The sequence below is a fragment of the Equus caballus genome, chromosome 15 (genome assembly GCF_041296265.1).
Source record: "Equus caballus isolate H_3958 breed thoroughbred chromosome 15, TB-T2T, whole genome shotgun sequence".
Classification (NCBI taxonomy): Eukaryota; Metazoa; Chordata; class Mammalia; order Perissodactyla; family Equidae; genus Equus; species Equus caballus.
In genome coordinates, this window is record NC_091698.1 from 93,903,808 (window position 1) to 93,914,606 (window position 10,799).

At 44.9% G+C, this 10,799-nt stretch overlaps 1 long non-coding RNA gene across 1 annotated transcript; it reads left to right on the forward strand.

Moving 5' to 3' along the window:
* The first annotated feature begins 3,528 nt into the window (after nt 1-3,528).
* LOC138917906 (uncharacterized) lies at nt 3,529-9,773 on the forward strand. Its single transcript, XR_011426563.1, has 3 exons — nt 3,529-3,609; nt 6,755-6,833; nt 9,141-9,773. It is a non-coding gene; the product is annotated as an uncharacterized lncRNA (long non-coding RNA).
* The last annotated feature ends 1,026 nt before the right edge of the window (nt 9,774-10,799 follow it).

Genomic DNA, 10,799 nt, shown 5'->3' on the forward strand with positions numbered 1-10,799 from the left:
CAGGAGGCTCAGGGTCCAGATCTGTGGTCTTGTCCCAGAAGCTGGGAAAGCTTAAAGCTCAGACCAGGGCTGGCTCGCTCTCTGGAGGGATGTTTCACCATTCAGTGACTGCAGAGATCACCAAGGGGAATTTTTCATGAAGAAATCCAGTCTGATATTGGCTTTGAGAGCAGAGACGTGTAGCTTGGATGCAGGTGAGTAAAGAGAAGGCAGAAGGACACATTCTAATTTTAGTTGGGAACTGTTCCTACTGATTCATTTTCCTAAGATTTTGCTTTGGAAAAATTTTGTGGCCAATTCATGTTTGTTTCCGTGGTGAGCACTGAGCGTTATAATAATACTGTTTTGCATGAATACTGGGTGTTATAAACTGAAGTGTGCCCCACCCCCAAATTCATATGTTGAGGCTTTAACACTCTATGTGACTGAATTTGGAGACAGCATTTTTACGAGGTAATTACAGTTAAATGAGATCGGAAGGTGGGGCCCTAATCCAGTTGAACTGGTGTCCTTACAAGAAGAGGAAGGGACACCAAGGACATACACACACATGGAAAAGGCCGTGTGAGAACACAGCAAGAAGGTGGCTACCGGCAAGCCCAGGAAAGAGTTCTCACCGGAAACCAATCTTACAGGCACCTGATCTTGGACTTCTGACCTCCAGAACTGTGAGAAAATCAGTTTCTGTTATTTAAGCCAGCTAGTCTGTGGGGTGTTGTTATGGCAGCCCCAGCTGACTCATACACTGGAGTTTATCCTTCATGAAGTCAATTCCTGTACGTTATTTCAATCTGTTCCTTACAACAGTCCTGAAAGAAGGATACTATTATTATCTCAATTTTACAAATGAGACAGCTGAGCCCGCAGGATCACTGCAGAGCTCCTGGTAGTAAATGCAGGCCTCTCCTGGAAGATGACAGTGATTGAACAGTACTCAAGGGTCCTCCTCTGTCATCGCTCCACGGAAACGGCTCCTCAACCGGTTAACCCCAGTAGCTGGGCTCGTCACGTGAGAGCTGCCATTTAGATTCAGACACTGTGACTCCGGAAGGCCTCTAGGAAAGTGCAAGTTGTCTTCCTAGCTAGGCAGGGGCCCAGGATTCTTGTCTCCCTCTAACCGACGAGCCTGTGTTAGCTGCTCTGCGCTCTCTAGACAAGCTCAGCTAATCTTAAAAGCAGAGGCCACGGCTGCTACTCCCAGTGAACGGGACCTAGGACAGACATGCTAGAGGAAAAATTCAGGAATCTCAGGGAGGACAGGCCAAGAAAGAAAACGCAGAGGACACCAGAGTCAGAGCCAGGGGTTCTGACGGGGGCGATGTACTGTTGACGTCCTTCTGCACAATGGAAAATAACAGATTTTCTGAAAGTATATAAATAAGAATAATTCTTGGAATGCACAAAAGTCTGTACAGGGCAGAGCTTCAATCATTATTTGGTAAGGAATGAATGGTTTCTAAGGTGGCCTAAAAAAGTCTTGTGTCCTTTAGAACTAAGACCTTTCAGTAGTTGCTTTCTGGTTTTTTGCTGTTTTTGTTTGTGTTTGTTTTTTGTATGTTGTATAAACAGCAACATATATACAAGGCACTTTCCTATATCGGTCATCATTTGAACCTCACAGCAATCTTGTAGTGTATGTATGATTAACTCCGTTTACAGGTAAGGAAAGGGAGTTCCAAGATGGAAAACTAATTCCACAACCTCCCGGGTCCATTAGTGGTGGCACCAGATTTTGGACTCAGGTGCTCAATTCCTCATCTGTGCCATATTCCCTCCTCTCTTCAGGTGGAAACCCTTTGCTGGGCAAGGGTCATTCCAGAAGATGACTGTTCCCATCCTCCTTCTGTCCTTAAGACATGACAGAATGCAATTCCTTTCTGATGTCCCCATGCATTGGAGCGAGAGTCACCATGTGCTGGGGCTGGAAGCTGAGCTGAAGTGCAGCTGTTTGTGGCCAGCATCTGACCTGATTGGTCAGTAGTCACACCACTGTACTTGTTGCTAAATAAATTGCTTGCATCTCTTCAGGCTGGGAAAGTGAGTGGTGACCCAGGCAGGAGAACAAAGGCCCCCGCCTTCCTAGGCCCGTGGGAGGGATGTGGTCTGACTGGGGTCTTAGCATGGTCTTCCCAGCCTTTCCGGTCTGGTCCCAGCTGCCCCATTCCCCACCATCATCCCATATCTCCTTTTTGCCACACTGAGCTGAACACATCATGAATGTATTTACCCCATGGTTCTGGAGATCGAAGTGTGAAATGTCTTCTAGGCTAAAATCAAGGTGTCTCCAGGTTGCACTCCTTCTGCTGGGTCCCTTCTGCCCTGTATAGATAACAACCACAGGTTTTGGGAATTAGGACACAGGCATCTTTGGGTAGGGGAGAGATATTACTTGGCCTATTATAGGGGGTCAGGTGTTAGTTTGGTTTATAATCTGGAACTCAGAAAAGAATGTATGTTAGAGAATAATTTGGAAGTTATGGGTTTTGATGAAATAATTGAAGCCTTGTGGGTAAGCATGATTATCTAGGGGGACAGTATAGAGTAAGAAGATAAAAGAAGTGACAGTTAGCATAAGGTCTCCAAACCCATAAAGGCAGGTAAAGGAAAAAGAGCAGGCAGGAGGGCCACGGTAGGGGAGTCTGCATCTCTTGGGGTTTCTGCCGCTCAGGGTTCTCAGGGACTGCTTAGTATTTGTGGCCCTGCCTTCCCAGTGGCTGAGGTCCTGGCTGCTCGTCTCCAGAAGCCCACAGCCTGTCTGCCTAAAGAGGGCCCTGCCAGGGTCCGCACCACTTATCTGCTTCACAGTCAATCTCTTACCTTCGCTTGCCTTTCTCCCCATCCACCAGCAGGGCCAGAGACCCTGTCTAGATTCCCAGACCCATCCATCCACCCATCCATAGAACAACAAGCCTAAACATAGCCCCTGTTGCACCCCAACAGGTTCATCAGCCCCTGAGTGAATGCTGAGATCTCCAGCCCAGATTCTCCAGCTGCCCAGTCTGCTGGTTTTAGAATCCCAGTTCTTACATTAGCATTGACGTCTTCCGAAAAAGAGGCAAGAAACAGGGGACAGTTGGGATTACCCCGCCAGCCCTGGAAACACCAGGACTTAAAGTAAGCACCTCTTAGGGTTTTAGAGACACAAGCATATTGAAGGAAATCCTGCTTCTTGCTATGAAGGAGCAAAGCAGGGAAAACTCTTGCTCAAAGTTGGCACAGTCAGGAAACGTCAACAATTTCAAGAGTTGTAAATATATTCCTGGATGATAGGCTGGGTAGGGCTAATGAGGCAATACTTGAAGGTTAGGGCTAGTCCCGGTTTTTAAGGGCAGGCTGCTCTGTATACTGTGTGTTATCTATCTGCAGAGAGGTCAGCGCAGAGGGAGAGTAAGTATCTAGAAGATTGTAGAGCAATGATATGGTCATGATATCAATGTGTGTGATCATTTTCCCAGTAATTCATTGTTATTGTATTTTATAAAAGTATTAGTTCACAACAGAATTTTAAAAATCTGTTCATTCATCACAGATGATTTGAGAAGCACAGGTATAGAGAACTTCCAAGGGCCGTCTCTCGGAAATTGACCCCTGTGTGGAGGAAATATAAAGGTGATTGGTCCTGGGTGTTTGGGGATGGAGGGTGGGGTGGGTTGGAGGAATTAGTAGGGATTCTGCCAGTTTTATCATCTAAACTCTAAGAGTTTACTTGACTGGAGTCCAGCTTCAGTTTCACGGCAAACTGATGAAAGGCAAATGGTAACCTTCACTATACGCCTTTTTTAGCAAGGAGAAGAAAGTAAATGCACCCTCTCTACTATGGTTCAGAAGGAAGGACCAATCATTGTTACTACTATTTATTGAGTGGCAGGGCCAGAATTTGAATCCTGCCTGCCTCAGGACCTTTGCAGGTTACCCTTTCCACCTGGCAAGCACCTCCTCAACCATCTCCCATCACCATGGTGACTTTTGCCCTTCTTTCAGAGTGAAGTTCATGTACTTATTCCTCTGTGTGCCTCTCCTGCTCCTCCCCTCCACTCACTCAAGCTCTTCATTGCTCCCTGTGCTTCTCCTGCATTAGCAACAATAACAGAGCTAACTGCGATTAATTGTTTAACTTCTATCTTTCCAAAAATTGCTAGTTTCCTGGGGGGCAAAACCTAATCTATCCTCTTCACTCTTGTGTCTTCATGGCCTAGATCTGCTTGGCATACAGTAGGTGTTTAATACATACATAGGGCAAAGGAATGAGTAGGTAAATAGACAAATGAATAAATGGATGGAAGGATATACAGCAGTCTCTTCCCCATAATTGGCAAAATGTCTAATCTCCCACTTTTCTGTCTCTTCCACATGTTAATCCTGGCTTTGCCAACACTGAAAGAAAACAGTCAATAGCCTAAAAATTCTAATTCCCTGCTAACAGAGCCTTATACGGTGCCAACACGGAAAATCTCGCAGGGCTCCCCCACCCCAGCCCTGCGTTTTCCCTCTAGAGAGATTCCTGGAAGGTGAGCCGCAGGCATAATCATTCGCTATCATAAAGTAAATTTGCAAACCTTTGTAATGTACCAATCCAATTTCCTCTGAAAAACATATACCCGATAGTCTTCAAATCCTGAACAATGTTGTGTTTCATTTCGCAGATATTTAAGAAATGGGAAGCAGGGATTGTTAATAATAGAAGGAAGAGAGTGGCCTCTTGTGTAAACCCGAGTGCTGGGCTTGTGTGTGTGTGCGATTACCGGCACTAATGAGACTAAGGGGGAGGTGCATGATGGGGGTTCCTGTAAATCTATCCAGAGGATAATATACCTCTTAATTTAAAATAGCTGATAAAGGGTGAATAAAGGCCTCTCGTCTTTACCACTTCTCATTTCTATTATGAGAGGAGTCACATAACATTTTAGGACTGTAAACTAATTGTGCATATGGATTTGGAGGGCACGTGCTTTTCGCCCAACAGGTTATTCCCGACTCTACGTTCATAGGAGGCTGGAGCGCTGGGGCGGGGAGCCCTGGACGGCTCTGATCACCAGAAGGGGCTGTCTGCTCACCTCTTAGCAAAGGAGAGGAATCGCTAAGTCGATGGTAGAGACGGAAGGACTGAGGACCAAGGCAAATAAGTGAGCCAGAGAAAAGAGATTAAAACCTTTGAAAGGCTTTAAGCGTCTTCCATGTTGCCTTAAAAACCTGACCACGTGCTAGCGACCCTGAAATGTGCCCCTGGTGAGGACTCTGCTCTAAAGATTACTTCTCAGAGATCTGCAATACGACAATCCAACTGTGTTTAGAAGGAAGAAATGGGCAAAGGAGAGAACAAAGAGATTTTTATTTAATCTAAACATATAAAAGATATACATGCTTTCCACTCGCTATATTGTTTTTGATTTATTATTCACCTCCTTCTTGATGTTTACCAGACCCTTCTGGCTAATGTCGACATTAGCTCATGTTTGGTCTTTAGCTGTGACATATGTAATTAACAAACAAGATAAATATACACTTTGCCATTCTGATAGAAGTGGCGTAATTAGATATTTTTCTTTACATTCCTTCCTTAGAGAGATATTCACCATCAGCAAAAGGATAATTGAAACAACAAACTGATACATTTCCAGAATGCAACAAAAGAAACAATTTCTATAAAAGCCACTAATTCAAAACCAAAGAAATTATTTGATAGGAACCCTTAGTAAGCACTGAATAAGATGTGTTCAATTAAATTGAATTGAGTCGAAAATTCAAAGAAATCATTCATATTCAATTCAAAGCAGCGCTTTTCAAATGTCAGCAAGTTGGAAGCTACTCTTTTATTCACAATTTCCATGTAGTTTGGAGGGAAAAAAAGTATTTGTCTTCTGTTATGTCTTCTTCTTCCCTCTGTAATTAGATGAAAGTTAGACAGTCTCGTTAAGACAGTCTCTTTTGACTTTTTAAATTACGTGAACAACGTAAAGCAGACAGACCTTTCTCAAGAGAGGAAGGAAGTAACCCCACAGAACCTTTGCATTTCCAGCAGGGCCCTGAGTGACAGAGCCAGCTTTAGAGAGAGCGGGCACCATCACCGCTCAAGGGCCAAACTGCGTACTCTCCGCCATATAGCATTCCGCTTCCGCCGCTTTTCGTTCTCCTTCCCACCCCATCCCCAACCTAGTTTCTTTTTTTCCTCTTCCAGATGTTCCCTGGATACTTCTTGATTTTAGGGCAAATGCGGTAAATCTGCAGTATTTCCAGCTTGAAGGTGACTCCCTCTACCCCTGCTGAACAACTCAGCGCCTTGTTACTCAGAGTTTAGGGCAGGCAACACGTGACTCCAAGGCACGTCTGTAAAAAATGCCCGTGGAGCGAGAGGGAGACTCATAATATGGCTTTTTCAAAGTGCAATAAAACGCCCAAATCTACCAAGAGTTAGTGGGCCCTTGCACATGACAATTAAACATTAACAGGCCCCAGGGCCCTGGGAGCAGGGCCCAGCTATCCTTTGAAGCCCTGTTTGCCAATTAAACACCGGCTGACATTAGCGTCAAGGTGGCAGGGATCCAAAGCAGAGATAGGAACGTCAACCACTTCAGGGGCATTCATTAGCTCCCCAGACATTCCTGGCGTGGCCTGTTTCTTTACCATTGCCAAATCCACACCCTGCTCGGGAACTCAGAGGCTCTGAGAAAGTTTACTCAGATAAGCTTATTATGGAAATAGCACTTTGTCACCATTTACTACTCACTCCTTGTTCAATTATCTTTTATCTGTTTAGAGTATTTGCCAGCTCTCTCAAGGTTCCTGGGGATGAAGCACTGGCTTGAAAGCCCTCACTGGGGCTGCGGTGGGGGAAGGTGAGGTACCACTCTGTGCTTGCCTTTCTGGTCCCAGGATGCCGGGCTCTCCACAGAACTTTGGAAATTGCTGAGAGAAGACTTGCAAAAAGTCTTATGTTTTCTGATCATGGGAAAGTCGCCTCCCCTTGAGACAGAGACCTAGGCACTCTGTAGCCACACAGCCAGCAGAAATAGGGATGGACGGTTATTTGGATTATAATATTTTGATATAGCAGATTAGAATATATTATTTTGATATAATAGAGCATTTATTGTGTTACCAGTGTTGAGTGTTGAGCAGAGCGTTTCACCCACTCCCTTCCACCCCACAGAGGGTGTATGGGAATTTTACCCACTCTCCTCACTCATCCGTAGCTGTGGAACCAATATAATTGAGATTTTTATTGATGGGCCTTAGTCAAATCCCAATCTTCCTCCACCCCCATATTTTCTACTGAGTCATCTGAGTCTCTTATTATTTGTATTCTAACACCTTCAAACTGAGTGATTTCTGTACCGTGAACTCATCTCACACGTGAGGATACAGACTGCACTTTTGCTGCTGTCGTGGTTTTAAAATATACTCACAAATTCCCTGGCACTCCTCCCATCAAGAGGTGGGGATTAATTTCCCTCCCTTTGAGTGTGGGCCGAACTCGGTGACTGACCGACGGCAAACTGAATGTGGTGGAAGTGATGGACCGTGACTTCCAAGCGCGGGTCATGAAAACATTGCAGCTTCCATCTTGCTCTTCTCTTGTATCACTTGCTCAGATGGAAGCCAGCTGCCACGTCCTGAGGAGGCTCAAAAGTCTCGTGGAGAGATTCACGTGGGAGAAACTGAGGTCCCCTGTCAATGGCTGGCAAAGAACTGAGGTCTTCTGCCCAGAGCCACGTGACTGAGCTTAGACACACATCCTGCAGCCCCAGCCAAGCCTTGGGCTTCACTTGTCCGATTCTACAGCTTGACTCAACCTCAGCTGAACCAGAACCACTCAGCTGATCTGCTCCCAAATTGCTGACCTACAGAAACTATGAGATAGTATGTATTGTTTAAGCCACTATTTGGGATAGTTAACTATGCAGCAGTAGATAACTAATACACCAGCCTCAACTTGTCGCCAAGAAATTGCTAAGATATCCCAGGGCAGAGAGTCAGGGGACCTGAATTCTACTATCAGCTTCACCATTTACAGGCTGTGTGACCTTAAAAAATTTACCTGCCTGCTCTGGGCTTCAGTTTCATCTGGGGAAACTGGCCCTTCTTTCCTTTTACAGTTGGTATGAGAGTCAGATGAAATGTTTTAAGAAATTAAAAGTTCTCTGATATCATAATTGTCATTATCATCCAGAATTTTGGCTCCTCACGGCAATCCATCCCCATCCCTTCTCCTTGCCACAGTCCCAAACCACACACTGCCCACATACAGAGCAAGGACAGCACCCTCATTTCTTCGTTGGATGTCTTATCTTATCCAGGCCCGAGAGGACCAAGACAGTGCCATGTTCATAGCAAAGATTAGCTGGGAAGGGACATTGGCCCCAAGTGAGAAGACTGCTGTAACCGGACTGTCAGAGAAGATGACCACACAGTTCCCTTGAAGAGGCAGAAGATGCAGAATTGCCCATCAGGTTCCACGCAGGCTGGCAGTGCTCATTTGAATGAGGGCAAAAGCTCTCTGGCTCTTAACTCTGATGGTCTCTTTAGCCTATTTGATATGAGTTGTTTTCATTTTGTCAACTCTCCATCAGCTGGGACACCCACACCACCTTCAGCCAGAATGTCAGGTGATCAGAGACGCATCACCACCCAGTATGTGCACTGAAGCGGCACATGCAGCGTTCATGTCGAGGTTCTGAGGGATGCTGCAGGCTGAGGATGCTATCAGCTCAGTCTCCACTCTCTTCTTTGAGTCTAGCTCCCCCTCTTGCTTTCATTAATCATTTCTCCTTAGATGAGGCACCCTCATTTTTGCCCGTTTGGAATGCCATCTCCCTATTCTAATTATGTAAAACAAATCTATGTGCATAATGTACTCAGTTAGTTGCCTACAGCACAATGTTGTTCTGGCCCTTCTTTCTAATGGAACCCAAATTATTTTAAGTATGTCACCTCCTCCCAACCCCAATCGGAGAGTAAATGCTAATTAATATGAGCAAATCAGGGTAATTTCTTTCCCCGGCTAGTGATTGGTTTAGTATTAGACATGTGATGCAATTCTGGCCAATGAGCTGTAAGGGAAAACCAGCTGGGGGAATTCTGGGAATGTTTTCTTTGCTCCTAAGAAGGAGGCAGAGAAAGAGAAGGTTCTGTTCTTCCTCTAGGTTTTTTGTCCTGCCTGGATTTGGCTTCTGAAACTGCTCTGTCATCGTGCTACAATCCAAAGCTCAGAGGAGGACACGGCTGAGAGTTACTGCAGGGAAGCAAAGCTGCAGCCCTGGCACCAGGGAGCCATGAGCCAGCTCTTCCGACACATCCTCAGTATATAGGATAATTGCTTTGCTGTCAACGCCAGTGTGAGTCAGGATTTTCTGCTCCAGATAACCCAGGCTTCAGGGCAAGGGCACAGCCCAGCTCCTCCAAGACGCCTTCGTTGATGTGCCCACCCTTCAAGGCTCTTCTCACCTTAGACTTCTGGTGCCACTGCCTGGGCTGGCAGCTGCACTGGTCGTCACTGAACTCGTACAGCTTTGTGCCATCATTCAACTTTTAGTGCGTTAGATCTCCATCCACCACCGCCATCCACCACACTGAGAGCCTTAAGGAGAGTGTGCGGGTTATTAATGTCTGTATTCCCCATACCAGCACCCATCCTGCAAGTGAATAAGCCCGATTAAGCCCAAAAGTTTTGGTTGCACCTTCTCCTCAGCCAGTGGGCACCTACTGGTGTTACAGTTCTGAGACTTAGAAGGGCACATCAGTGATTCCTCATGTAATAAAGAATATTTGTTCTAAAATATTGCCCTCTCTTCCTTTTTAGAAAAGCAGCTAGCATTTTTTAAACTTCTGCCACATATCAGTCACCTCATTATAAATGGGTGAATCTAGTAATCAAAGCCACTATTGCTTATTTTTTCTTAAATATGTGAATTGGAAAGAATGAGACCTACCTCAATGTGGTGAAAAGTGAGCGAGATAATGCAAGCAAAACCCTATCATAGCTCATGGCATAAGTCAGAGATCAACTAATAGCAGAGGTTCTATGGAGCAGATGATGCCTGGATAGTACATGCGAGGCCAAATCTAGTCAAATCAGCTGGAAGGGAGAATCCACTCAAAGGGATTGCTGCAGGCAATGAACTATTCAGGTCTTTGCTAGGTAAGAAGAGAGATTAATTGTGGATAGTGACTGAGGCTTTAAAAGAAGACATGAAAGGCTGACATGTATCATTGTCCTGATTCTTTATAGCTCCAAGTAGAGGTTTTATCCTGTGATGATCAGGTATAACAATAAAACTCCTGTAACCTGGAAATCTAATTTTCTCTTCTATTTGGGCCAGAATGGAAATATGTCGCTGTTTTCCCATGGTTGAGTGCTGCCTATGCTCTTCATTCTCCCAAATAAAAATTTCCCTGAGCAAGAGAAGTTGAGAGAATGGCCTTAGACGGATGAAACTCGTCACTAATAACCATAAGTGGTGCACTCTCCCAATCTTTAAAATTGCAAGAAAGAGTTCAATGAGTTTGAGTCTCTAGTGCGAAATTCAAAACTTAGACAATTTGCAAATATTTTTTTTTGTTACGTGATAATTCCGATCAACCACCATGGCTCAAAACAAGACTCTTATGACAGTCTTTCGGAAAACCATAGTGTTAAATCCAGCCTCATTTGTTCCATACACCACTCCTGCTGCATGAGGTTGTAACGATGCTTTTATTGTGTGCTGCCATCTGCTTCAAGACTGTATCTCCTTTCCATTCAAATGTTAGTTGAGTCTCACACCAGTATCACACATTTAATTTTTTTAATGATTGTAGCTTTA